Source organism: Heliangelus exortis, chromosome 4 (assembly GCF_036169615.1).
Source record: "Heliangelus exortis chromosome 4, bHelExo1.hap1, whole genome shotgun sequence".
Lineage (NCBI taxonomy): Eukaryota > Metazoa > Chordata > Aves > Apodiformes > Trochilidae > Heliangelus > Heliangelus exortis.
In genome coordinates this window covers 10,462,330-10,474,453 of record NC_092425.1, presented here as the reverse complement: position 1 = coordinate 10,474,453, position 12,124 = coordinate 10,462,330, and the positions used below count along the sequence as shown (strand labels likewise).

General features: G+C 41.7%; 1 long non-coding RNA gene across 1 annotated transcript in view; it reads right to left on the bottom strand.

The window, feature by feature from the left end:
• Nucleotides 1-134: 134 nt before the first annotated feature.
• LOC139795823 (uncharacterized) overlaps nucleotides 135-12,124 on the bottom strand; it is a 216,426-nt gene continuing 204,436 nt past the window's right edge. Inside the window, exon 4 of the long non-coding RNA XR_011725712.1 lies at nucleotides 135-255. This is a non-coding gene — a long non-coding RNA (uncharacterized lncRNA). The remainder of the gene's footprint in view (nucleotides 256-12,124) is intronic.

Genomic DNA, 12,124 nt, shown 5'->3' with positions numbered 1-12,124 from the left:
AGGATTGTAGGAAAACTTGAAATAAAGCTTCTGAAGAAGAGAAAAAGTAAGATGAGAAAACATCATTCCAGATCAGTCCACCAGCAGTTTTATCAGTGTCCTGAAACCAAGGTAAGTTATCAGCTGTCTCAGAAACTCACCACTTCAGCATCAGTTTCTCAAGATCTCCTTGACCAAAAATTGCTGTCTTCCATGCAAGACTCTTCAGTCAGGGCACAGCATTTACTTGTTTGTGACAATTTCCTCTGCAGAAAACTGTCATTAAAGAAAACCAAACCATTAGAAAATACATGGATGGAAAAGAAAAATACTGATATACATCTATGACTATGTGCTATGCAAATGTAGTTCCAATCCCTACATTATGCAAAACAAGCAATGCTGAAGGATCATGCTTCCATCTGGCCTCTAGAGATTAAAAAGCCATACAGAACGACTGAGCAGCAACAAATTGTAAAAATCTGTTCACTGAGTTGGTGTTTAAGGCAAAAAAAAAAAAATAAAATTGCAGCAAGCACTGACATATAAAAAAGCTATGATCATTTTGGTATTTATAGGCAAACAATTAAAGAGCTAATCCTCTCCTAAAATGACAGTAAAGGGTTGCCAGGACTTCACTTTGTTCTGCTGAGAACACAGGCCGGGACTCGCAGCCCCGCGGTGACAGAAGGTACGTCAGACCGGGCTGAACGACTTCTGAGAGAGGATGGAAATAGAAGGGTAAAAAGATGAATATTTAATGCAGGGAACAGAGCAATAGCTTTTAAGATTATGTCTTCTTCCATGATTTGTAGAAATTGCAACAACATGTTTTCCCAGAGCAAAGGTGCTGGCCTGACAGTGCAGGAGAACGAGCGATTTCTGAGCTACATTGCACTGGAGGGTAGGAATACAAATCAGGGCAGAAGAGTGAAATGACAGAAGAGAAAAACTAACAAATCCAAATCAGTTCAAGCTGTGTTTAAGTACACTTTAAGCAGCCAATATGACCAGAAGCAAAATGTGCTTAACCAGAACTGAGAAGTTTTCTGGATGATAGTGGAGTTTCCATCACTATCTTACATTCAAATTCATGCAGAGTAACTTGAACCTGTTGAGCAAGCCACACTTCTACCTCACTTCATCCCAGATTTAGGCTAAGAAAAAAATGTATTAGCTGCAAAATCATGATAGGATCACTTGTCACTTTAAATGCAAAAACTAACAAGGTACTTAAAAATTACTTTTTTAAAAGGCTTTTCCCCTTCAGTAAAACAACATTACAAAGTTAGTTGTGTTAGTGCTCTAGAGACTTCTATGTTGTGAAAAGCCTGGTTAGGCTTGTAGGAGTTGATGTTGCTTGTGAGACATCTGAACAGCACAGCTCAATAAGCAGAAATTTAAGTGACAGCATTTCAAAAATGGGACTGTAGTAAACACGTCATGTGTAAGGAACTGTTTGAGCAGGTTTTATTTACAGTCTACTTACTACCCCTTTTATGCCTACACCCTGACATGGTTCACTTAGTATCAAGTCTTCAGTTTGGCAGAATGTGCTCCAGCTGAGACTGTTTATGAAACATCTTCATTTCATGTAATTAGATTTTTATTTTAAGGTGCCTGGACTTACAGGGTTTAAGTGTTTTAAGAATACTCTCATTTGACAGACACGCTTAAATGTAGTGGCCAGGTCATCATAGGCTGGGTCAAAATATCTGCAGCTGTCCTAGAGAGAATTGCAGTGGTGTTTCTGGTGTCTTACCCCCTTGTTTTAATGCTGATCCCCTTTTTTTCCTTTTGTTAAAGCTTCCTCATTTTCACCTATAGCTGAAGCTAAGTCAACAACATTAAGAGTTTATTCTTTTTAGTGGACCTTGATTTTAGTCAAAAATAATTCAAAACTAGTACTGCTACTTCCTCCAAGAGCCTGTTCCTCTGGTCTCCATTTCCTTACTCAACAGATAAGACCAGACACAGCTGTGCCTACACCAATTTGTAGTTCAGCTCAGCAGCTCTCCCCAGCAGAGCACAGTTCTGCCTGGGAGCTCACAAACAGGATTCCTTCAGGCTGTAGCTAAATCTGGAGCAGCTCTCCAGGAGCATGCCCCAGGCACTCAAACCACTGGCGTAGCACGTGGGATCAAACCAGAGCTGGTCCCAACACCTCAGAAATACATTCATGTGGACATCAGGTCCTCAGGACCAGCAAATTGGTGCTACAGCTCTGCTCCTACTGCACAGCATTAATTGTGTGAAACCCTCTCCCACGGCACCCCTGGCTCCTGAGTCATCACTGGAACCCAGCTGCCATCCAAACAGCAGCAGCAGAGAAGCAGAATCAACATGGTAACACTGAAGAGTTCTTGCCAGAGAAAAAAAGAATGGATGCCTCCAACTCTTTCAGTATGCCTATGGAGAGGTTCTTCTGGTGGGCTTGTGGAATCCAGTTTATAGGAAATACTAGTCAGTCGGGCCACAATTTCCTACCAGCAAGTCAACATCTGAATAATTCAGAAAAAGCAGTCATGAAGTTCTGCAATAAGGTAAATAAAAGAACAAGAATACAACAACAATAAAGAAAAACTTGACAGAAAGTACTTGAGCCACTGACCAAACAATTGGTAATTACTTAAAGAGCAATGTCCACTGAATCTCTAATAAAAGTAGAAATACTATTTTCTTTCCAACTTCTGCTATTTTATCTATAACCATGATCCCTAACACTGTGAAAACATATGCATGCTGTGTGATGATGCTTATTATTTTATGATATATGATGCTTATGATTATACACGAAGCAGATGATCCATACGACATACACCAGGTTTTTCAAACTTCCTCTAAGAATGGCACATATATTTTTTCAAACACCTTCAAGAATCAGTGCAGGTTTATAAATACAACAGATGCCTGACCATAGAATTTGTTCCAGATCCCTTCTAAGACAGATAGCCTGACAAACTGGGTGTTACCAAAAAGTCAGCAGCCAGTACAGGCTCTTGCTCCCTGTTCAGATTGCCAAATGGTGCAGCAGCTGTAGCAGGACTTGCAGAGGAGGAATGGTGCATTGTGCTAGCACAGGAACAAGCTGCTGAGGGGAAAGGCTGCAGCACTCACTGTCACTGCAGCTGCCTAAGAACCAGTGGCTTGATGCCCACGGGTACTGCATTGCTTTAGCACAGGTCCTATAAAATCATAATTAAGCTAGGAGAGCATCTCCTCACCAACTAGAGATGGAAGGAATCATTAATCACAAGGATTGCTGCTCAAGAGCCTGGTGGCACAGAAGAACACAGCAATGTTTCCAAACTACACACTGCACGGGACAATTGAGACTTTGCCAAAGACATCCCCCCAGCTCCCCTTTGTCCTCACCTCTGCCTTGCTTGGGTCCAACTTCAACTACCCACTCCCTACTCACAGGCTGATTTTGTACAACCCTGTGTGGTTGCAATATCTTTCTGGTGAAAGATACCCTCAGCTATTTGTTTTCTGCATCTCTGTGCTGCTGGAGTCTGCATGGCACTTTCTATGTGGGGACAGCACAGCCTCAAGTCTTAACACTGAATGCTCCAAGGTAAGATATGAAGATGAGAAGACATCATTCAGCCCAGAGTGAGGGATTTATTACCAGTGTTCCTAAAACAATTTTCACCTATTCTAGACTGAAAATAATATTCTAGACCTAGCGCAATTACAGAAGCTGGAGGTTTATTTGAATTCCTTATTTTTTCAGACACAAAGCTTTTGATGTCATCTGGCTTGGGTTTCCTCATACCTGTAAAAAAGGCACACCCTAAGGAGCCTTCACAGTTTAAGCAGGATCGTGAGTCTTGTTTCCTGGAAGCTGTGAGAAGCCATGGAAGGTGTATGTAAGCTGGATCAGAAATGACCCATGAAATTTAGAGAAAGGCAGGTGCCATGAATCTGTGCCTTTTTCTTAAAATCACGATTGTAAGCCCTACAACAGATAGTGTAAGTTATTTCATCATCCTCACCAGCAAAGGACAGCAGTAAGACTGCTTTATGAAGCCTCTAGTCTGGCTGCCCTGTAATTGAGGATATGACCAACCCTGTTAGCTCTGACTCACACGAACATCTCTTACCTGGGGCAGGTTGTTTGATGGGCAGATGAATAAAATGCCTCTGGTTCTTCTGTCTGGCTCCTCACATCAGCCGGGCCAGATGTCTGAGGTGCAGGTTTTCCAGGGCACTTACAATGCACTATTCAAAAGTGCTTTGTTCTTTTAATTTAAAACAGGAAAAACAGAATGTAGAAGAACCATAAACTTCAAAGGCAGTTTCCACTGCCAAAGGAGTTGCATTTCAACTCAAGTTTGTTCTCTAGATTAAACAGTCAAATCTGACAGTGTGGGAAGATGCTCACACCTTCAAGACTGGCAATTTCTAAGGGATCGAGGGATCCAGATTAGTTGGCTGTAAATATCAGTGTGGTAAATTGAGCAGTAAAACTGCTCCTAAACAGGAGTTTTATTTTGAGCTCCTCAGTTTGAAATGAATTTCTAATAATACTCCAGCTTTGCAGATACACAAACAATCTAAAATATGGTTTCTTTACCTTGATATACAGAAGATCTGAGACCTACATTCCCCTCTCTTTTCAAACTGTCATTTGCTTTTAAGCTTCCTGATATATTTCATTGCTGATTTTAAATTTTCACATTCTTGTTTGGAAAAAAGGAAGAACTCAAAAGCTGCAGAGACCAGACAGGGCTCCAAAAATGTGCCTTCAGACAGTTTACTGCTACTTGTCTGCTTTGGTGTTCCTCCTGTCAATTCTCAGCTGACAGGAGTGAATGTTTCAATTAACTAGCATACATGTTTTCCCAAACAAACAAGTTTTAAAGAAACATGTTGTTATCTTATTGTCCCCAGGGGAAAAGTTTCTTATTTTTTCTTAGCACATGCTTTAGGCATGCACTGGATGCTGTCTTTACCATTCTGCTGGCTACTGCTGTGCTTCAAACATCCCAGTTCATGCTCAACACCACAGTAACACAGAAGTTCCTTGCGTCCACCCCTCAGTCTCACATACATTTTTATATTGAAAAGATACATGATCTGTCTGGATTCACCTGTTCACAGGCAGTCATTTACCAGCAGAACCTGCTCTTAAAGACCTCACCATTTATCACAGTTGCCCATGTGGCAGAGCAGGGACAACCCAGGGCAGAGGAGCATGAGGTGGAGGGATGCCCTGTGCCTCAGATATCCCTAAGTGCCCATCTGTTAGTGCAGCTAAATGGCTGTGGCTGCACCAAGCCCCTACCTCTCCAGTCTGAGATGAAAAATTCAAAACTGCAGCCTGGTATTTTAAAAGGCTCAAACTACATATTCATTTCTATACATACACATTCACATCTTGAAACACTTCTGGGTTTACATATTTCATAAAAAAAAACTTGATGACTACATAATCTGTTTTCCTCTATTTGCTTCCCTCATTTTCTCTTTTCTTTGACACTCACGCTTCAGTTTCCTTATGTTTCACTTCCTTCTTTGTCCTGTTCCCTATGTTTTTATTTTCATGTTTTACCATCCATGTCCCTATTTTTCACAACTTCACATCTTCCTCATTTTTCCCCATTCGTGAGTTCTCCTCCACTCAAAACTCTCCTACCCAACTTTTCTCTCTTCCTTCACCCCTAGATCTCAGTAAGCAAGATTTTTCACACCAGATTTAAGCCATAGAGGAGATCCAGAAGGCATCTGCAAAGCAAATACAGAGCACTAAGAAAAATTCATTCATTTGCCTGCTTCAATACTTTAGAAAGTTCTAAAGTTTATCTATCCACAATCCAAAAGTAACTCAAGTGGTCCAACAGCAATAGGATCAGACCTCTAACTGGTCTACCACCAATTTCACAAACACCTGAGCACCAATTTCACAAACACCTCCTAATTCAATTTTCACCAAACGTTCTCTCTTTCCTTTCTGCCAGAAGATAGTATGTAAAAAACAAACAAACAAATATGCATTTTCTGCTTCAGTGTGTAAAGGCAAATTTGAAAATACTCCTTATTACAAAGCATGGGTGATACGTGGTTTTCTAAATCTGTGAAGAATTTGGAAGTTACTTTTGGTGACAAGCCTCTAAATAAATTTACCTCTGAACAGAAACTACCATCCCAACAGATTCCTGTTTCATAAAGCTATGCATAAATAAGAACTTGAGGTTGTAAAAATGAGCCTGTATTCCAAACTTTACAACAGCAACTGATATTTCTTCCAGTATTACCAACACAGCACAGCTGGGATAGCACGGTCTGTCAGGGTATGTTAGGAATAATATATAAACCATGTCTAAAACAATCTTGTGTGCATTGCTTACTAATTCTTAATATGCAGTGACAGCGTAAGCAATAAAAGCTCCAGAGCCAGCACATGATGTGACTGCATACTGGCTACACTACTCTGGCACTGGTGAAATTTAACTGGTTTAGTGACACAATAAATCCAATTGAAAAAAGCCAGGAACACCCAGCACTTCTCTGAGACTTGGCTTCTGCATAGTATTAAACCAACATAACTTAATTCAAAAGGATAAGCAACTATTTATTAAGGACACAAACTGTGTCCAAAGCAACAAAGACACAGATTTGATATCCTCATCTTTGCAGAACAAAAAGCAGTAGGAACAAACAAAACCCATGCAACAACAATCCAAACCAATCAAACTCAAACCCAAATCTCTTCATCTTTCATCTCCCAGTTTTGTTTCAGCTTAATAATACTGTGAACCTCCTCTCCTTGCAAATGAATCCACAGCCCAAGCTCGGAGTATACAGTCCTCACAGCCTCTATGGCTGCATTTACCCAGTGAGAAAGATACACAGGATTTGCCTCACAAGTTTGGTTTTTATTTCTACTTGTTCTGCTCAAGCATTTTGCTCTTGCTTGTTGCTTAATGAACAAAGAACAGCAACTCCTGTACTTCCTCATGGCTTGAACAAAGCTGACAACAGATGAGTCTTGCTGCTTGTCCTTTCCACCACTGGATCAGGGAAATTAAGTTAGAATTAGACAGAAGTTTAAAGTCCAAAAAACAGGACACATGACTAACATTGTATCTCAAATGCCTAAAGTAAAGAAACCTTCCCTCACTGACAACCAGACTAATACCCTGTATAGCTAACAGGAGCCACCACATAGAATACAAAAAAAGTTAAACCTGAAAAATAAAGTTACCAGAAGCTCTTCCATAGACACGAGGAGTGCACCAGAGAAGAAAAGCATAGGTCTAATATCAGCATATTCTGATTTGCTCTTGGACAATCCACACAGTACCCCCATTATGCAATTTGATTTATCAGGCAGCACAACGCAGACAAAATTGTTCTGACAGAAAGACAAGGGTTCCTTTAATCTTCGACTCTCCAAACAATTTATGCTTCTAATTAATACCTGAATCCACTCATTTATGCACACAAAGCGGAGCTTAAATTTTCTGCATCACAGAAGCACCTTCTGCCCAGACACCCAGATAGACTTCCAGCCATTGACTCTTCCCTCTGGGCTGGCCACATCCATCACACACCCAACAGACCCTTTTATTAAAGGATCTCTCTCTCCATGAGTGTTCTCTGAAAATTGAAAGTATTGCCCATAAAGATTATTTTTTCCTGTCACTTTGGCTTTTGGTAAAAGCAAGACAGGTGAGAGAAAAGATGCTCTCCACAGGCCTGTGAATGGAATCATTGTTCTATGCTATATGATAAAGAGGAAGAAATTACCCCAGTCATAAAATAAATGAAGAGACAGATGTAATACCTCCTATTAAACCAAAATTTACCTTTCCTACATCTTAGGATACTTCCCCTGTACCTAGGTAAGACACAGGGAAAACTGACTGTGAAGCCCATGCAGTATTTTTCCTTTCTAGAAGAGGTGGCTGTCCCAGCCTGCTCTTCTTACAAAATGTAGAAAAAACTACTTTCAGTGTAAACTTGTCTCTCTTCCAGCTCAGGATGGAAATTTTGCACTGCTCTTGGAAAGCAGCACAGGTTTTGGAGAGCTGTTCCTGTTCAGAAGCCTGCTGTGGTATGCAGGATGTCTTCTCTCTCTTTGGTTGTGAGAGCATCTCCCTGCCTGAGCTTCCACCTCACATCTTCTTAGGCATTTTCCAGCATCCACCCAATGTGCATTAAGCTGTGAGCAATTGAGAGTTCAAGCAAATGATATGGAGGAATGGATAATTAGCCCCTAGGAACACATCCAGATACAGTTATACTCCGTGAAGGTTAGAGGCCCAATTCCTCCTCATTTAAATCTGATATTGAAGGAATTTATAGAACTTTATCCGAGCTACTAATACGCAATTTTACTGCAAACAATTTACAATCAAATGAAGTGAAAGCTAGAAGCAAAGAGTACATTAATGACTTAATTTTCTTTTTGCATTTCTCTTCGTTTTATCTTCCGTTGAAGACCAATCTTTAAAATTGGATAATTGGCCAGTAAATAAATACAAACTTTTTTCGTTTAATTATTACTGCATAGAAGATGAAGTGCTGGTATGATCTACAATGTTACCCTTTGCTGAGGAGAGCCCTGTATCACCAACCTCCAGCAACAGAAAATGGGCAAAACAACCATTTTCAGACTGAAAATTCATGCTCTAATAAAGGAGTACAAATGTATCGTGGTATCTGAACACAAAATTTAGTGTTGCTAGTAACATGCAATTTGTAAATTATACATGTGCCCTATAAGAGGTTACTTAAACATACTGTAACTACTCTGTCAAAAAGGAAGCATGAATGTCATAGTAATTTCTATAATACTCCACAGAAGATCATCTGCACGAGAAGAGATATAGGTGCAGTTAGAACAGTGAATTATTCTTTTCCTAGGTTTAGAGACTCTAAAAGACACTGGTCAAGCAGCAAACCTCAGTCTAGAGGAAGGAGCTAGGACAGGTGGTTTTGTCACAGAACTGAGGTTGGTCTGAGGCTTGCTCCTAGAAGAAACCCCTTTTTGTCCTCTTGAACAGGTTCTTTGTTTTTATTTGATCTGCTGAGACAGTTGGAGAACTCACATTTTTATAACGAGTTCATTTCCCAGAGGTTTAATAAGCTGAGCTTTCTCAAGGAGGTCAGTTAGCTGCCAACACACTGGAAGCAAATGGTCAGGAGCAGGGCAGGTCTGCCTTTCCCAGTGGCAGAGAGCTGCTAAAACCTCAGGAGACACCAAGTCAAGCTGATGTCTCAAAGGTGCTGGGGAAAGTGGGAGTGCTGCACTCAACTCTCTCCCATTGCCACATCTCTCTCCTCATTCTCAGGCTCCCAGGACACCAGACCTTATTCAGACACTTAAACCCTTTTGGCAGCAGCAAGCTGTCTGTTCAGCCCAGAAGCTCAAATGACATCTTCTGACCAGCTTAAACCAGCTCTGCAAACACCACCATAACACACAGGACCAGACTGAATTTTTCTTAAATTAGTGATATGAAATTTTGCCCTAAGTTAAGTGTCCATGGCTAGACAAGAGTGCAGACACTGAACTGCATGCTGCTGTCAGAAAGACATCTTCTGAAGGAGATGTAACAGCTGGAGGGACCTTCCATGCTCAAGACACCTCAGGCTTCACATCCTCAACACAAGCTCTGTAAAGAAGACGACTCAAGCACCTAAAGCAAAACTTTCAAAGTTAACTCCATGCCCAGCCCTGTTCATCAGCACAATGGGAAAGCAGAAGGCTGCTGCAGGAGCAGAAATCCCACAGGCTGCTGAGAAAGTTTGCAACATCTGGGGTGGAACCCGCTGCTTTTGCCTCCAGGTATACCTGTGCTGTAATTGCTCATCGTGAGCCCCATGAAATGCAGATGAAGAACCTGCAGTTACAGGAGGAACAAGTCTGAGCCCTGTTTAACATGTGAAATTGCAAGACGCTGAGACACATAATTGGGCAGAAAGCTGGGCCTTGCCCAACTTGGCTGAATAAACTAAATCAATATGCCATCAAGGAGAGTAATGCAGCAAGGCAAAAAGAAGTGTGGCTTGCAGAACTCTCTCCAGTGGTTTGTAAATGAAATGCTCCTCTAGCTAAGCACACACAGCAAAAAGCATTCCTCTGAACCAGAAGGGTATGACAAACCCAAGGTGCAAGAAGCACTTTTCCCTGAATGTCCTCCCAGGCTCACAAAAGGGGCAGCAAGAACCCAAAGAGCTGAATACAGCATTAGGACCTAAAGAGAAATCCAGTTTCAACCCAGGTCTTGTAGGGCTGAGAAAAAGAGGGAAGAACTGAATCAGGATAACTTAAGCAGGACATTAAATATTTCACAAGTGAACAAAAACCAGACAAATTCCAACATCCAAATACCTATCAAAAAGGTCAAGTTATCTTCAGGGCTGTACCACAGAATGGTTTGAATTGGAAGGGACCTCTAAAGATTGACTGGTTCAAGCCCCCTGCCATGGGCATGGACATCTTACACTAGGGCTGCTCAGCACCGTCTGGCCTGACTTTGAACACTTCCAATGAAGGTCCATCCAGAACTTCTCTGGGAAACTTGTTCCAGTGTCTCACCACCTTCATTGTAAAAAATACCTTCTGTATCTCTGGTCAAAATCTACCCTCTTTCAGCTGCTCCTTGGTAAAGCCTCTCTTTATCTTTCCCATAAGCCCTCTTTATATACCTCACTAATCATCTCATTGGAAAATGTCATGAGGAATAGGCTAAGGAAATGCAGACTGGGAAAATACCCTGAACGCCTAGAACAAGAGACAAATGCCACACAACGACTTAGGAAGATGACAATCTCAACTAGAATTAAAAGAAGATGCATCCTGAAAAATGTAAGCAAATAGATCAGCTAGAAATTAAGAAATATGTATTTATCTATCATCCCATATTCAGCAGGATCATTCCCCCTTGTACAGAAAGAGCAGAGGGAACAGAAGCTGCAATTACAAAAGGCTGCGTGAGGTGCATGCCCTTGAGCTGAGGCCTTTGTCCTCCCAATGAGGAGTACCTGGGGAGGCAGTGATGCTGATCATCAGTTCTCACCAAGAAATTCTGTCATTTGGCAAAAGACAGAGATCAAAATTCAGTTTTAAATCAGCCTTTGGACTCTGCTACCCATTTTGGAGCTGCTTTGTGGTGGTCCAGCCCTCAAGCACGAGGCAGAGGAGCTGAAAGATGCCAACTGCCAGTGGCCCCAGGGCTCATTACAGCAGTCACAGACTACCACAGGTCTTCCTCAAGTGCAGGGTTCTGGGCCCCTCAGTTCAGGAAGGAGATTGAGGTGCTGGAGCAGGTCCAAAGGAGGGCAACTGGGCTGGTGAAGGGATCCAGCACAAGTCCTATGAGGAGAGGCTGAGGGAGCTGGGGCTGTTCAGTTTGGAGAAAAAGAGGCTCAGGGGAGACCTCATCACTCTCTACAACTCCCTGAAAGGAGGTTGGAGCCAGGGGGGGTTGGTCTCTTTTCCCAGGCAACTCTCAGCAAGACAAGAGGGCACGGTCTCAAGTTGTGCCAGGGGAGGTTTAGGTTGGACATTAGAAAGAATTTCTTTACTGAGAGGGTGATCAGACATTGGAATGGGCTGCCCCAGGAAGTGGTGGATTCTCCATCCTTGGAGATATTTAAAAAGAGACTGGATGTGGCAATCAGTGCCATGGGCTGGGAACTGCAGCAGTAGTGGATCAAGGGTTGGACTTGATGATCTCTGAGGTCCCTTCCAACCCAGCCAATTCTACCCAAACACTCTTCACTTCCTGCTTTCTCTTCCTTGTGGTCACCTTTCTAATTACTGTTAACCTAAAAGCTTTCCACTACCTAATAAACTTTCCAATTATTACTCTGTGGTACTGTGTCTTATGAGTTTAAAAAAACTTGCATATTGGTACAAAAGCAAGGCAAAAAACTCAGAAATTACCCGCAAAAGGTATTTCTGAAACACAAAGTTGCCAACTGCTTTGGCAACAAATTACCAAGTGAGACATCAGGCTGCACAGAGGCATAAGTGGAATATGTACATACGCATACAAGGGAAGGATAATTTTAGGACTATTCATTTGATGCCAATCAGCTTAACGTGGGAAAACAATGCAAAGATTCACAGGGCAGACATCCAAAGAACCCAAGAGACCAAAAATGAAGAGGATGTAAAACCAGCTTA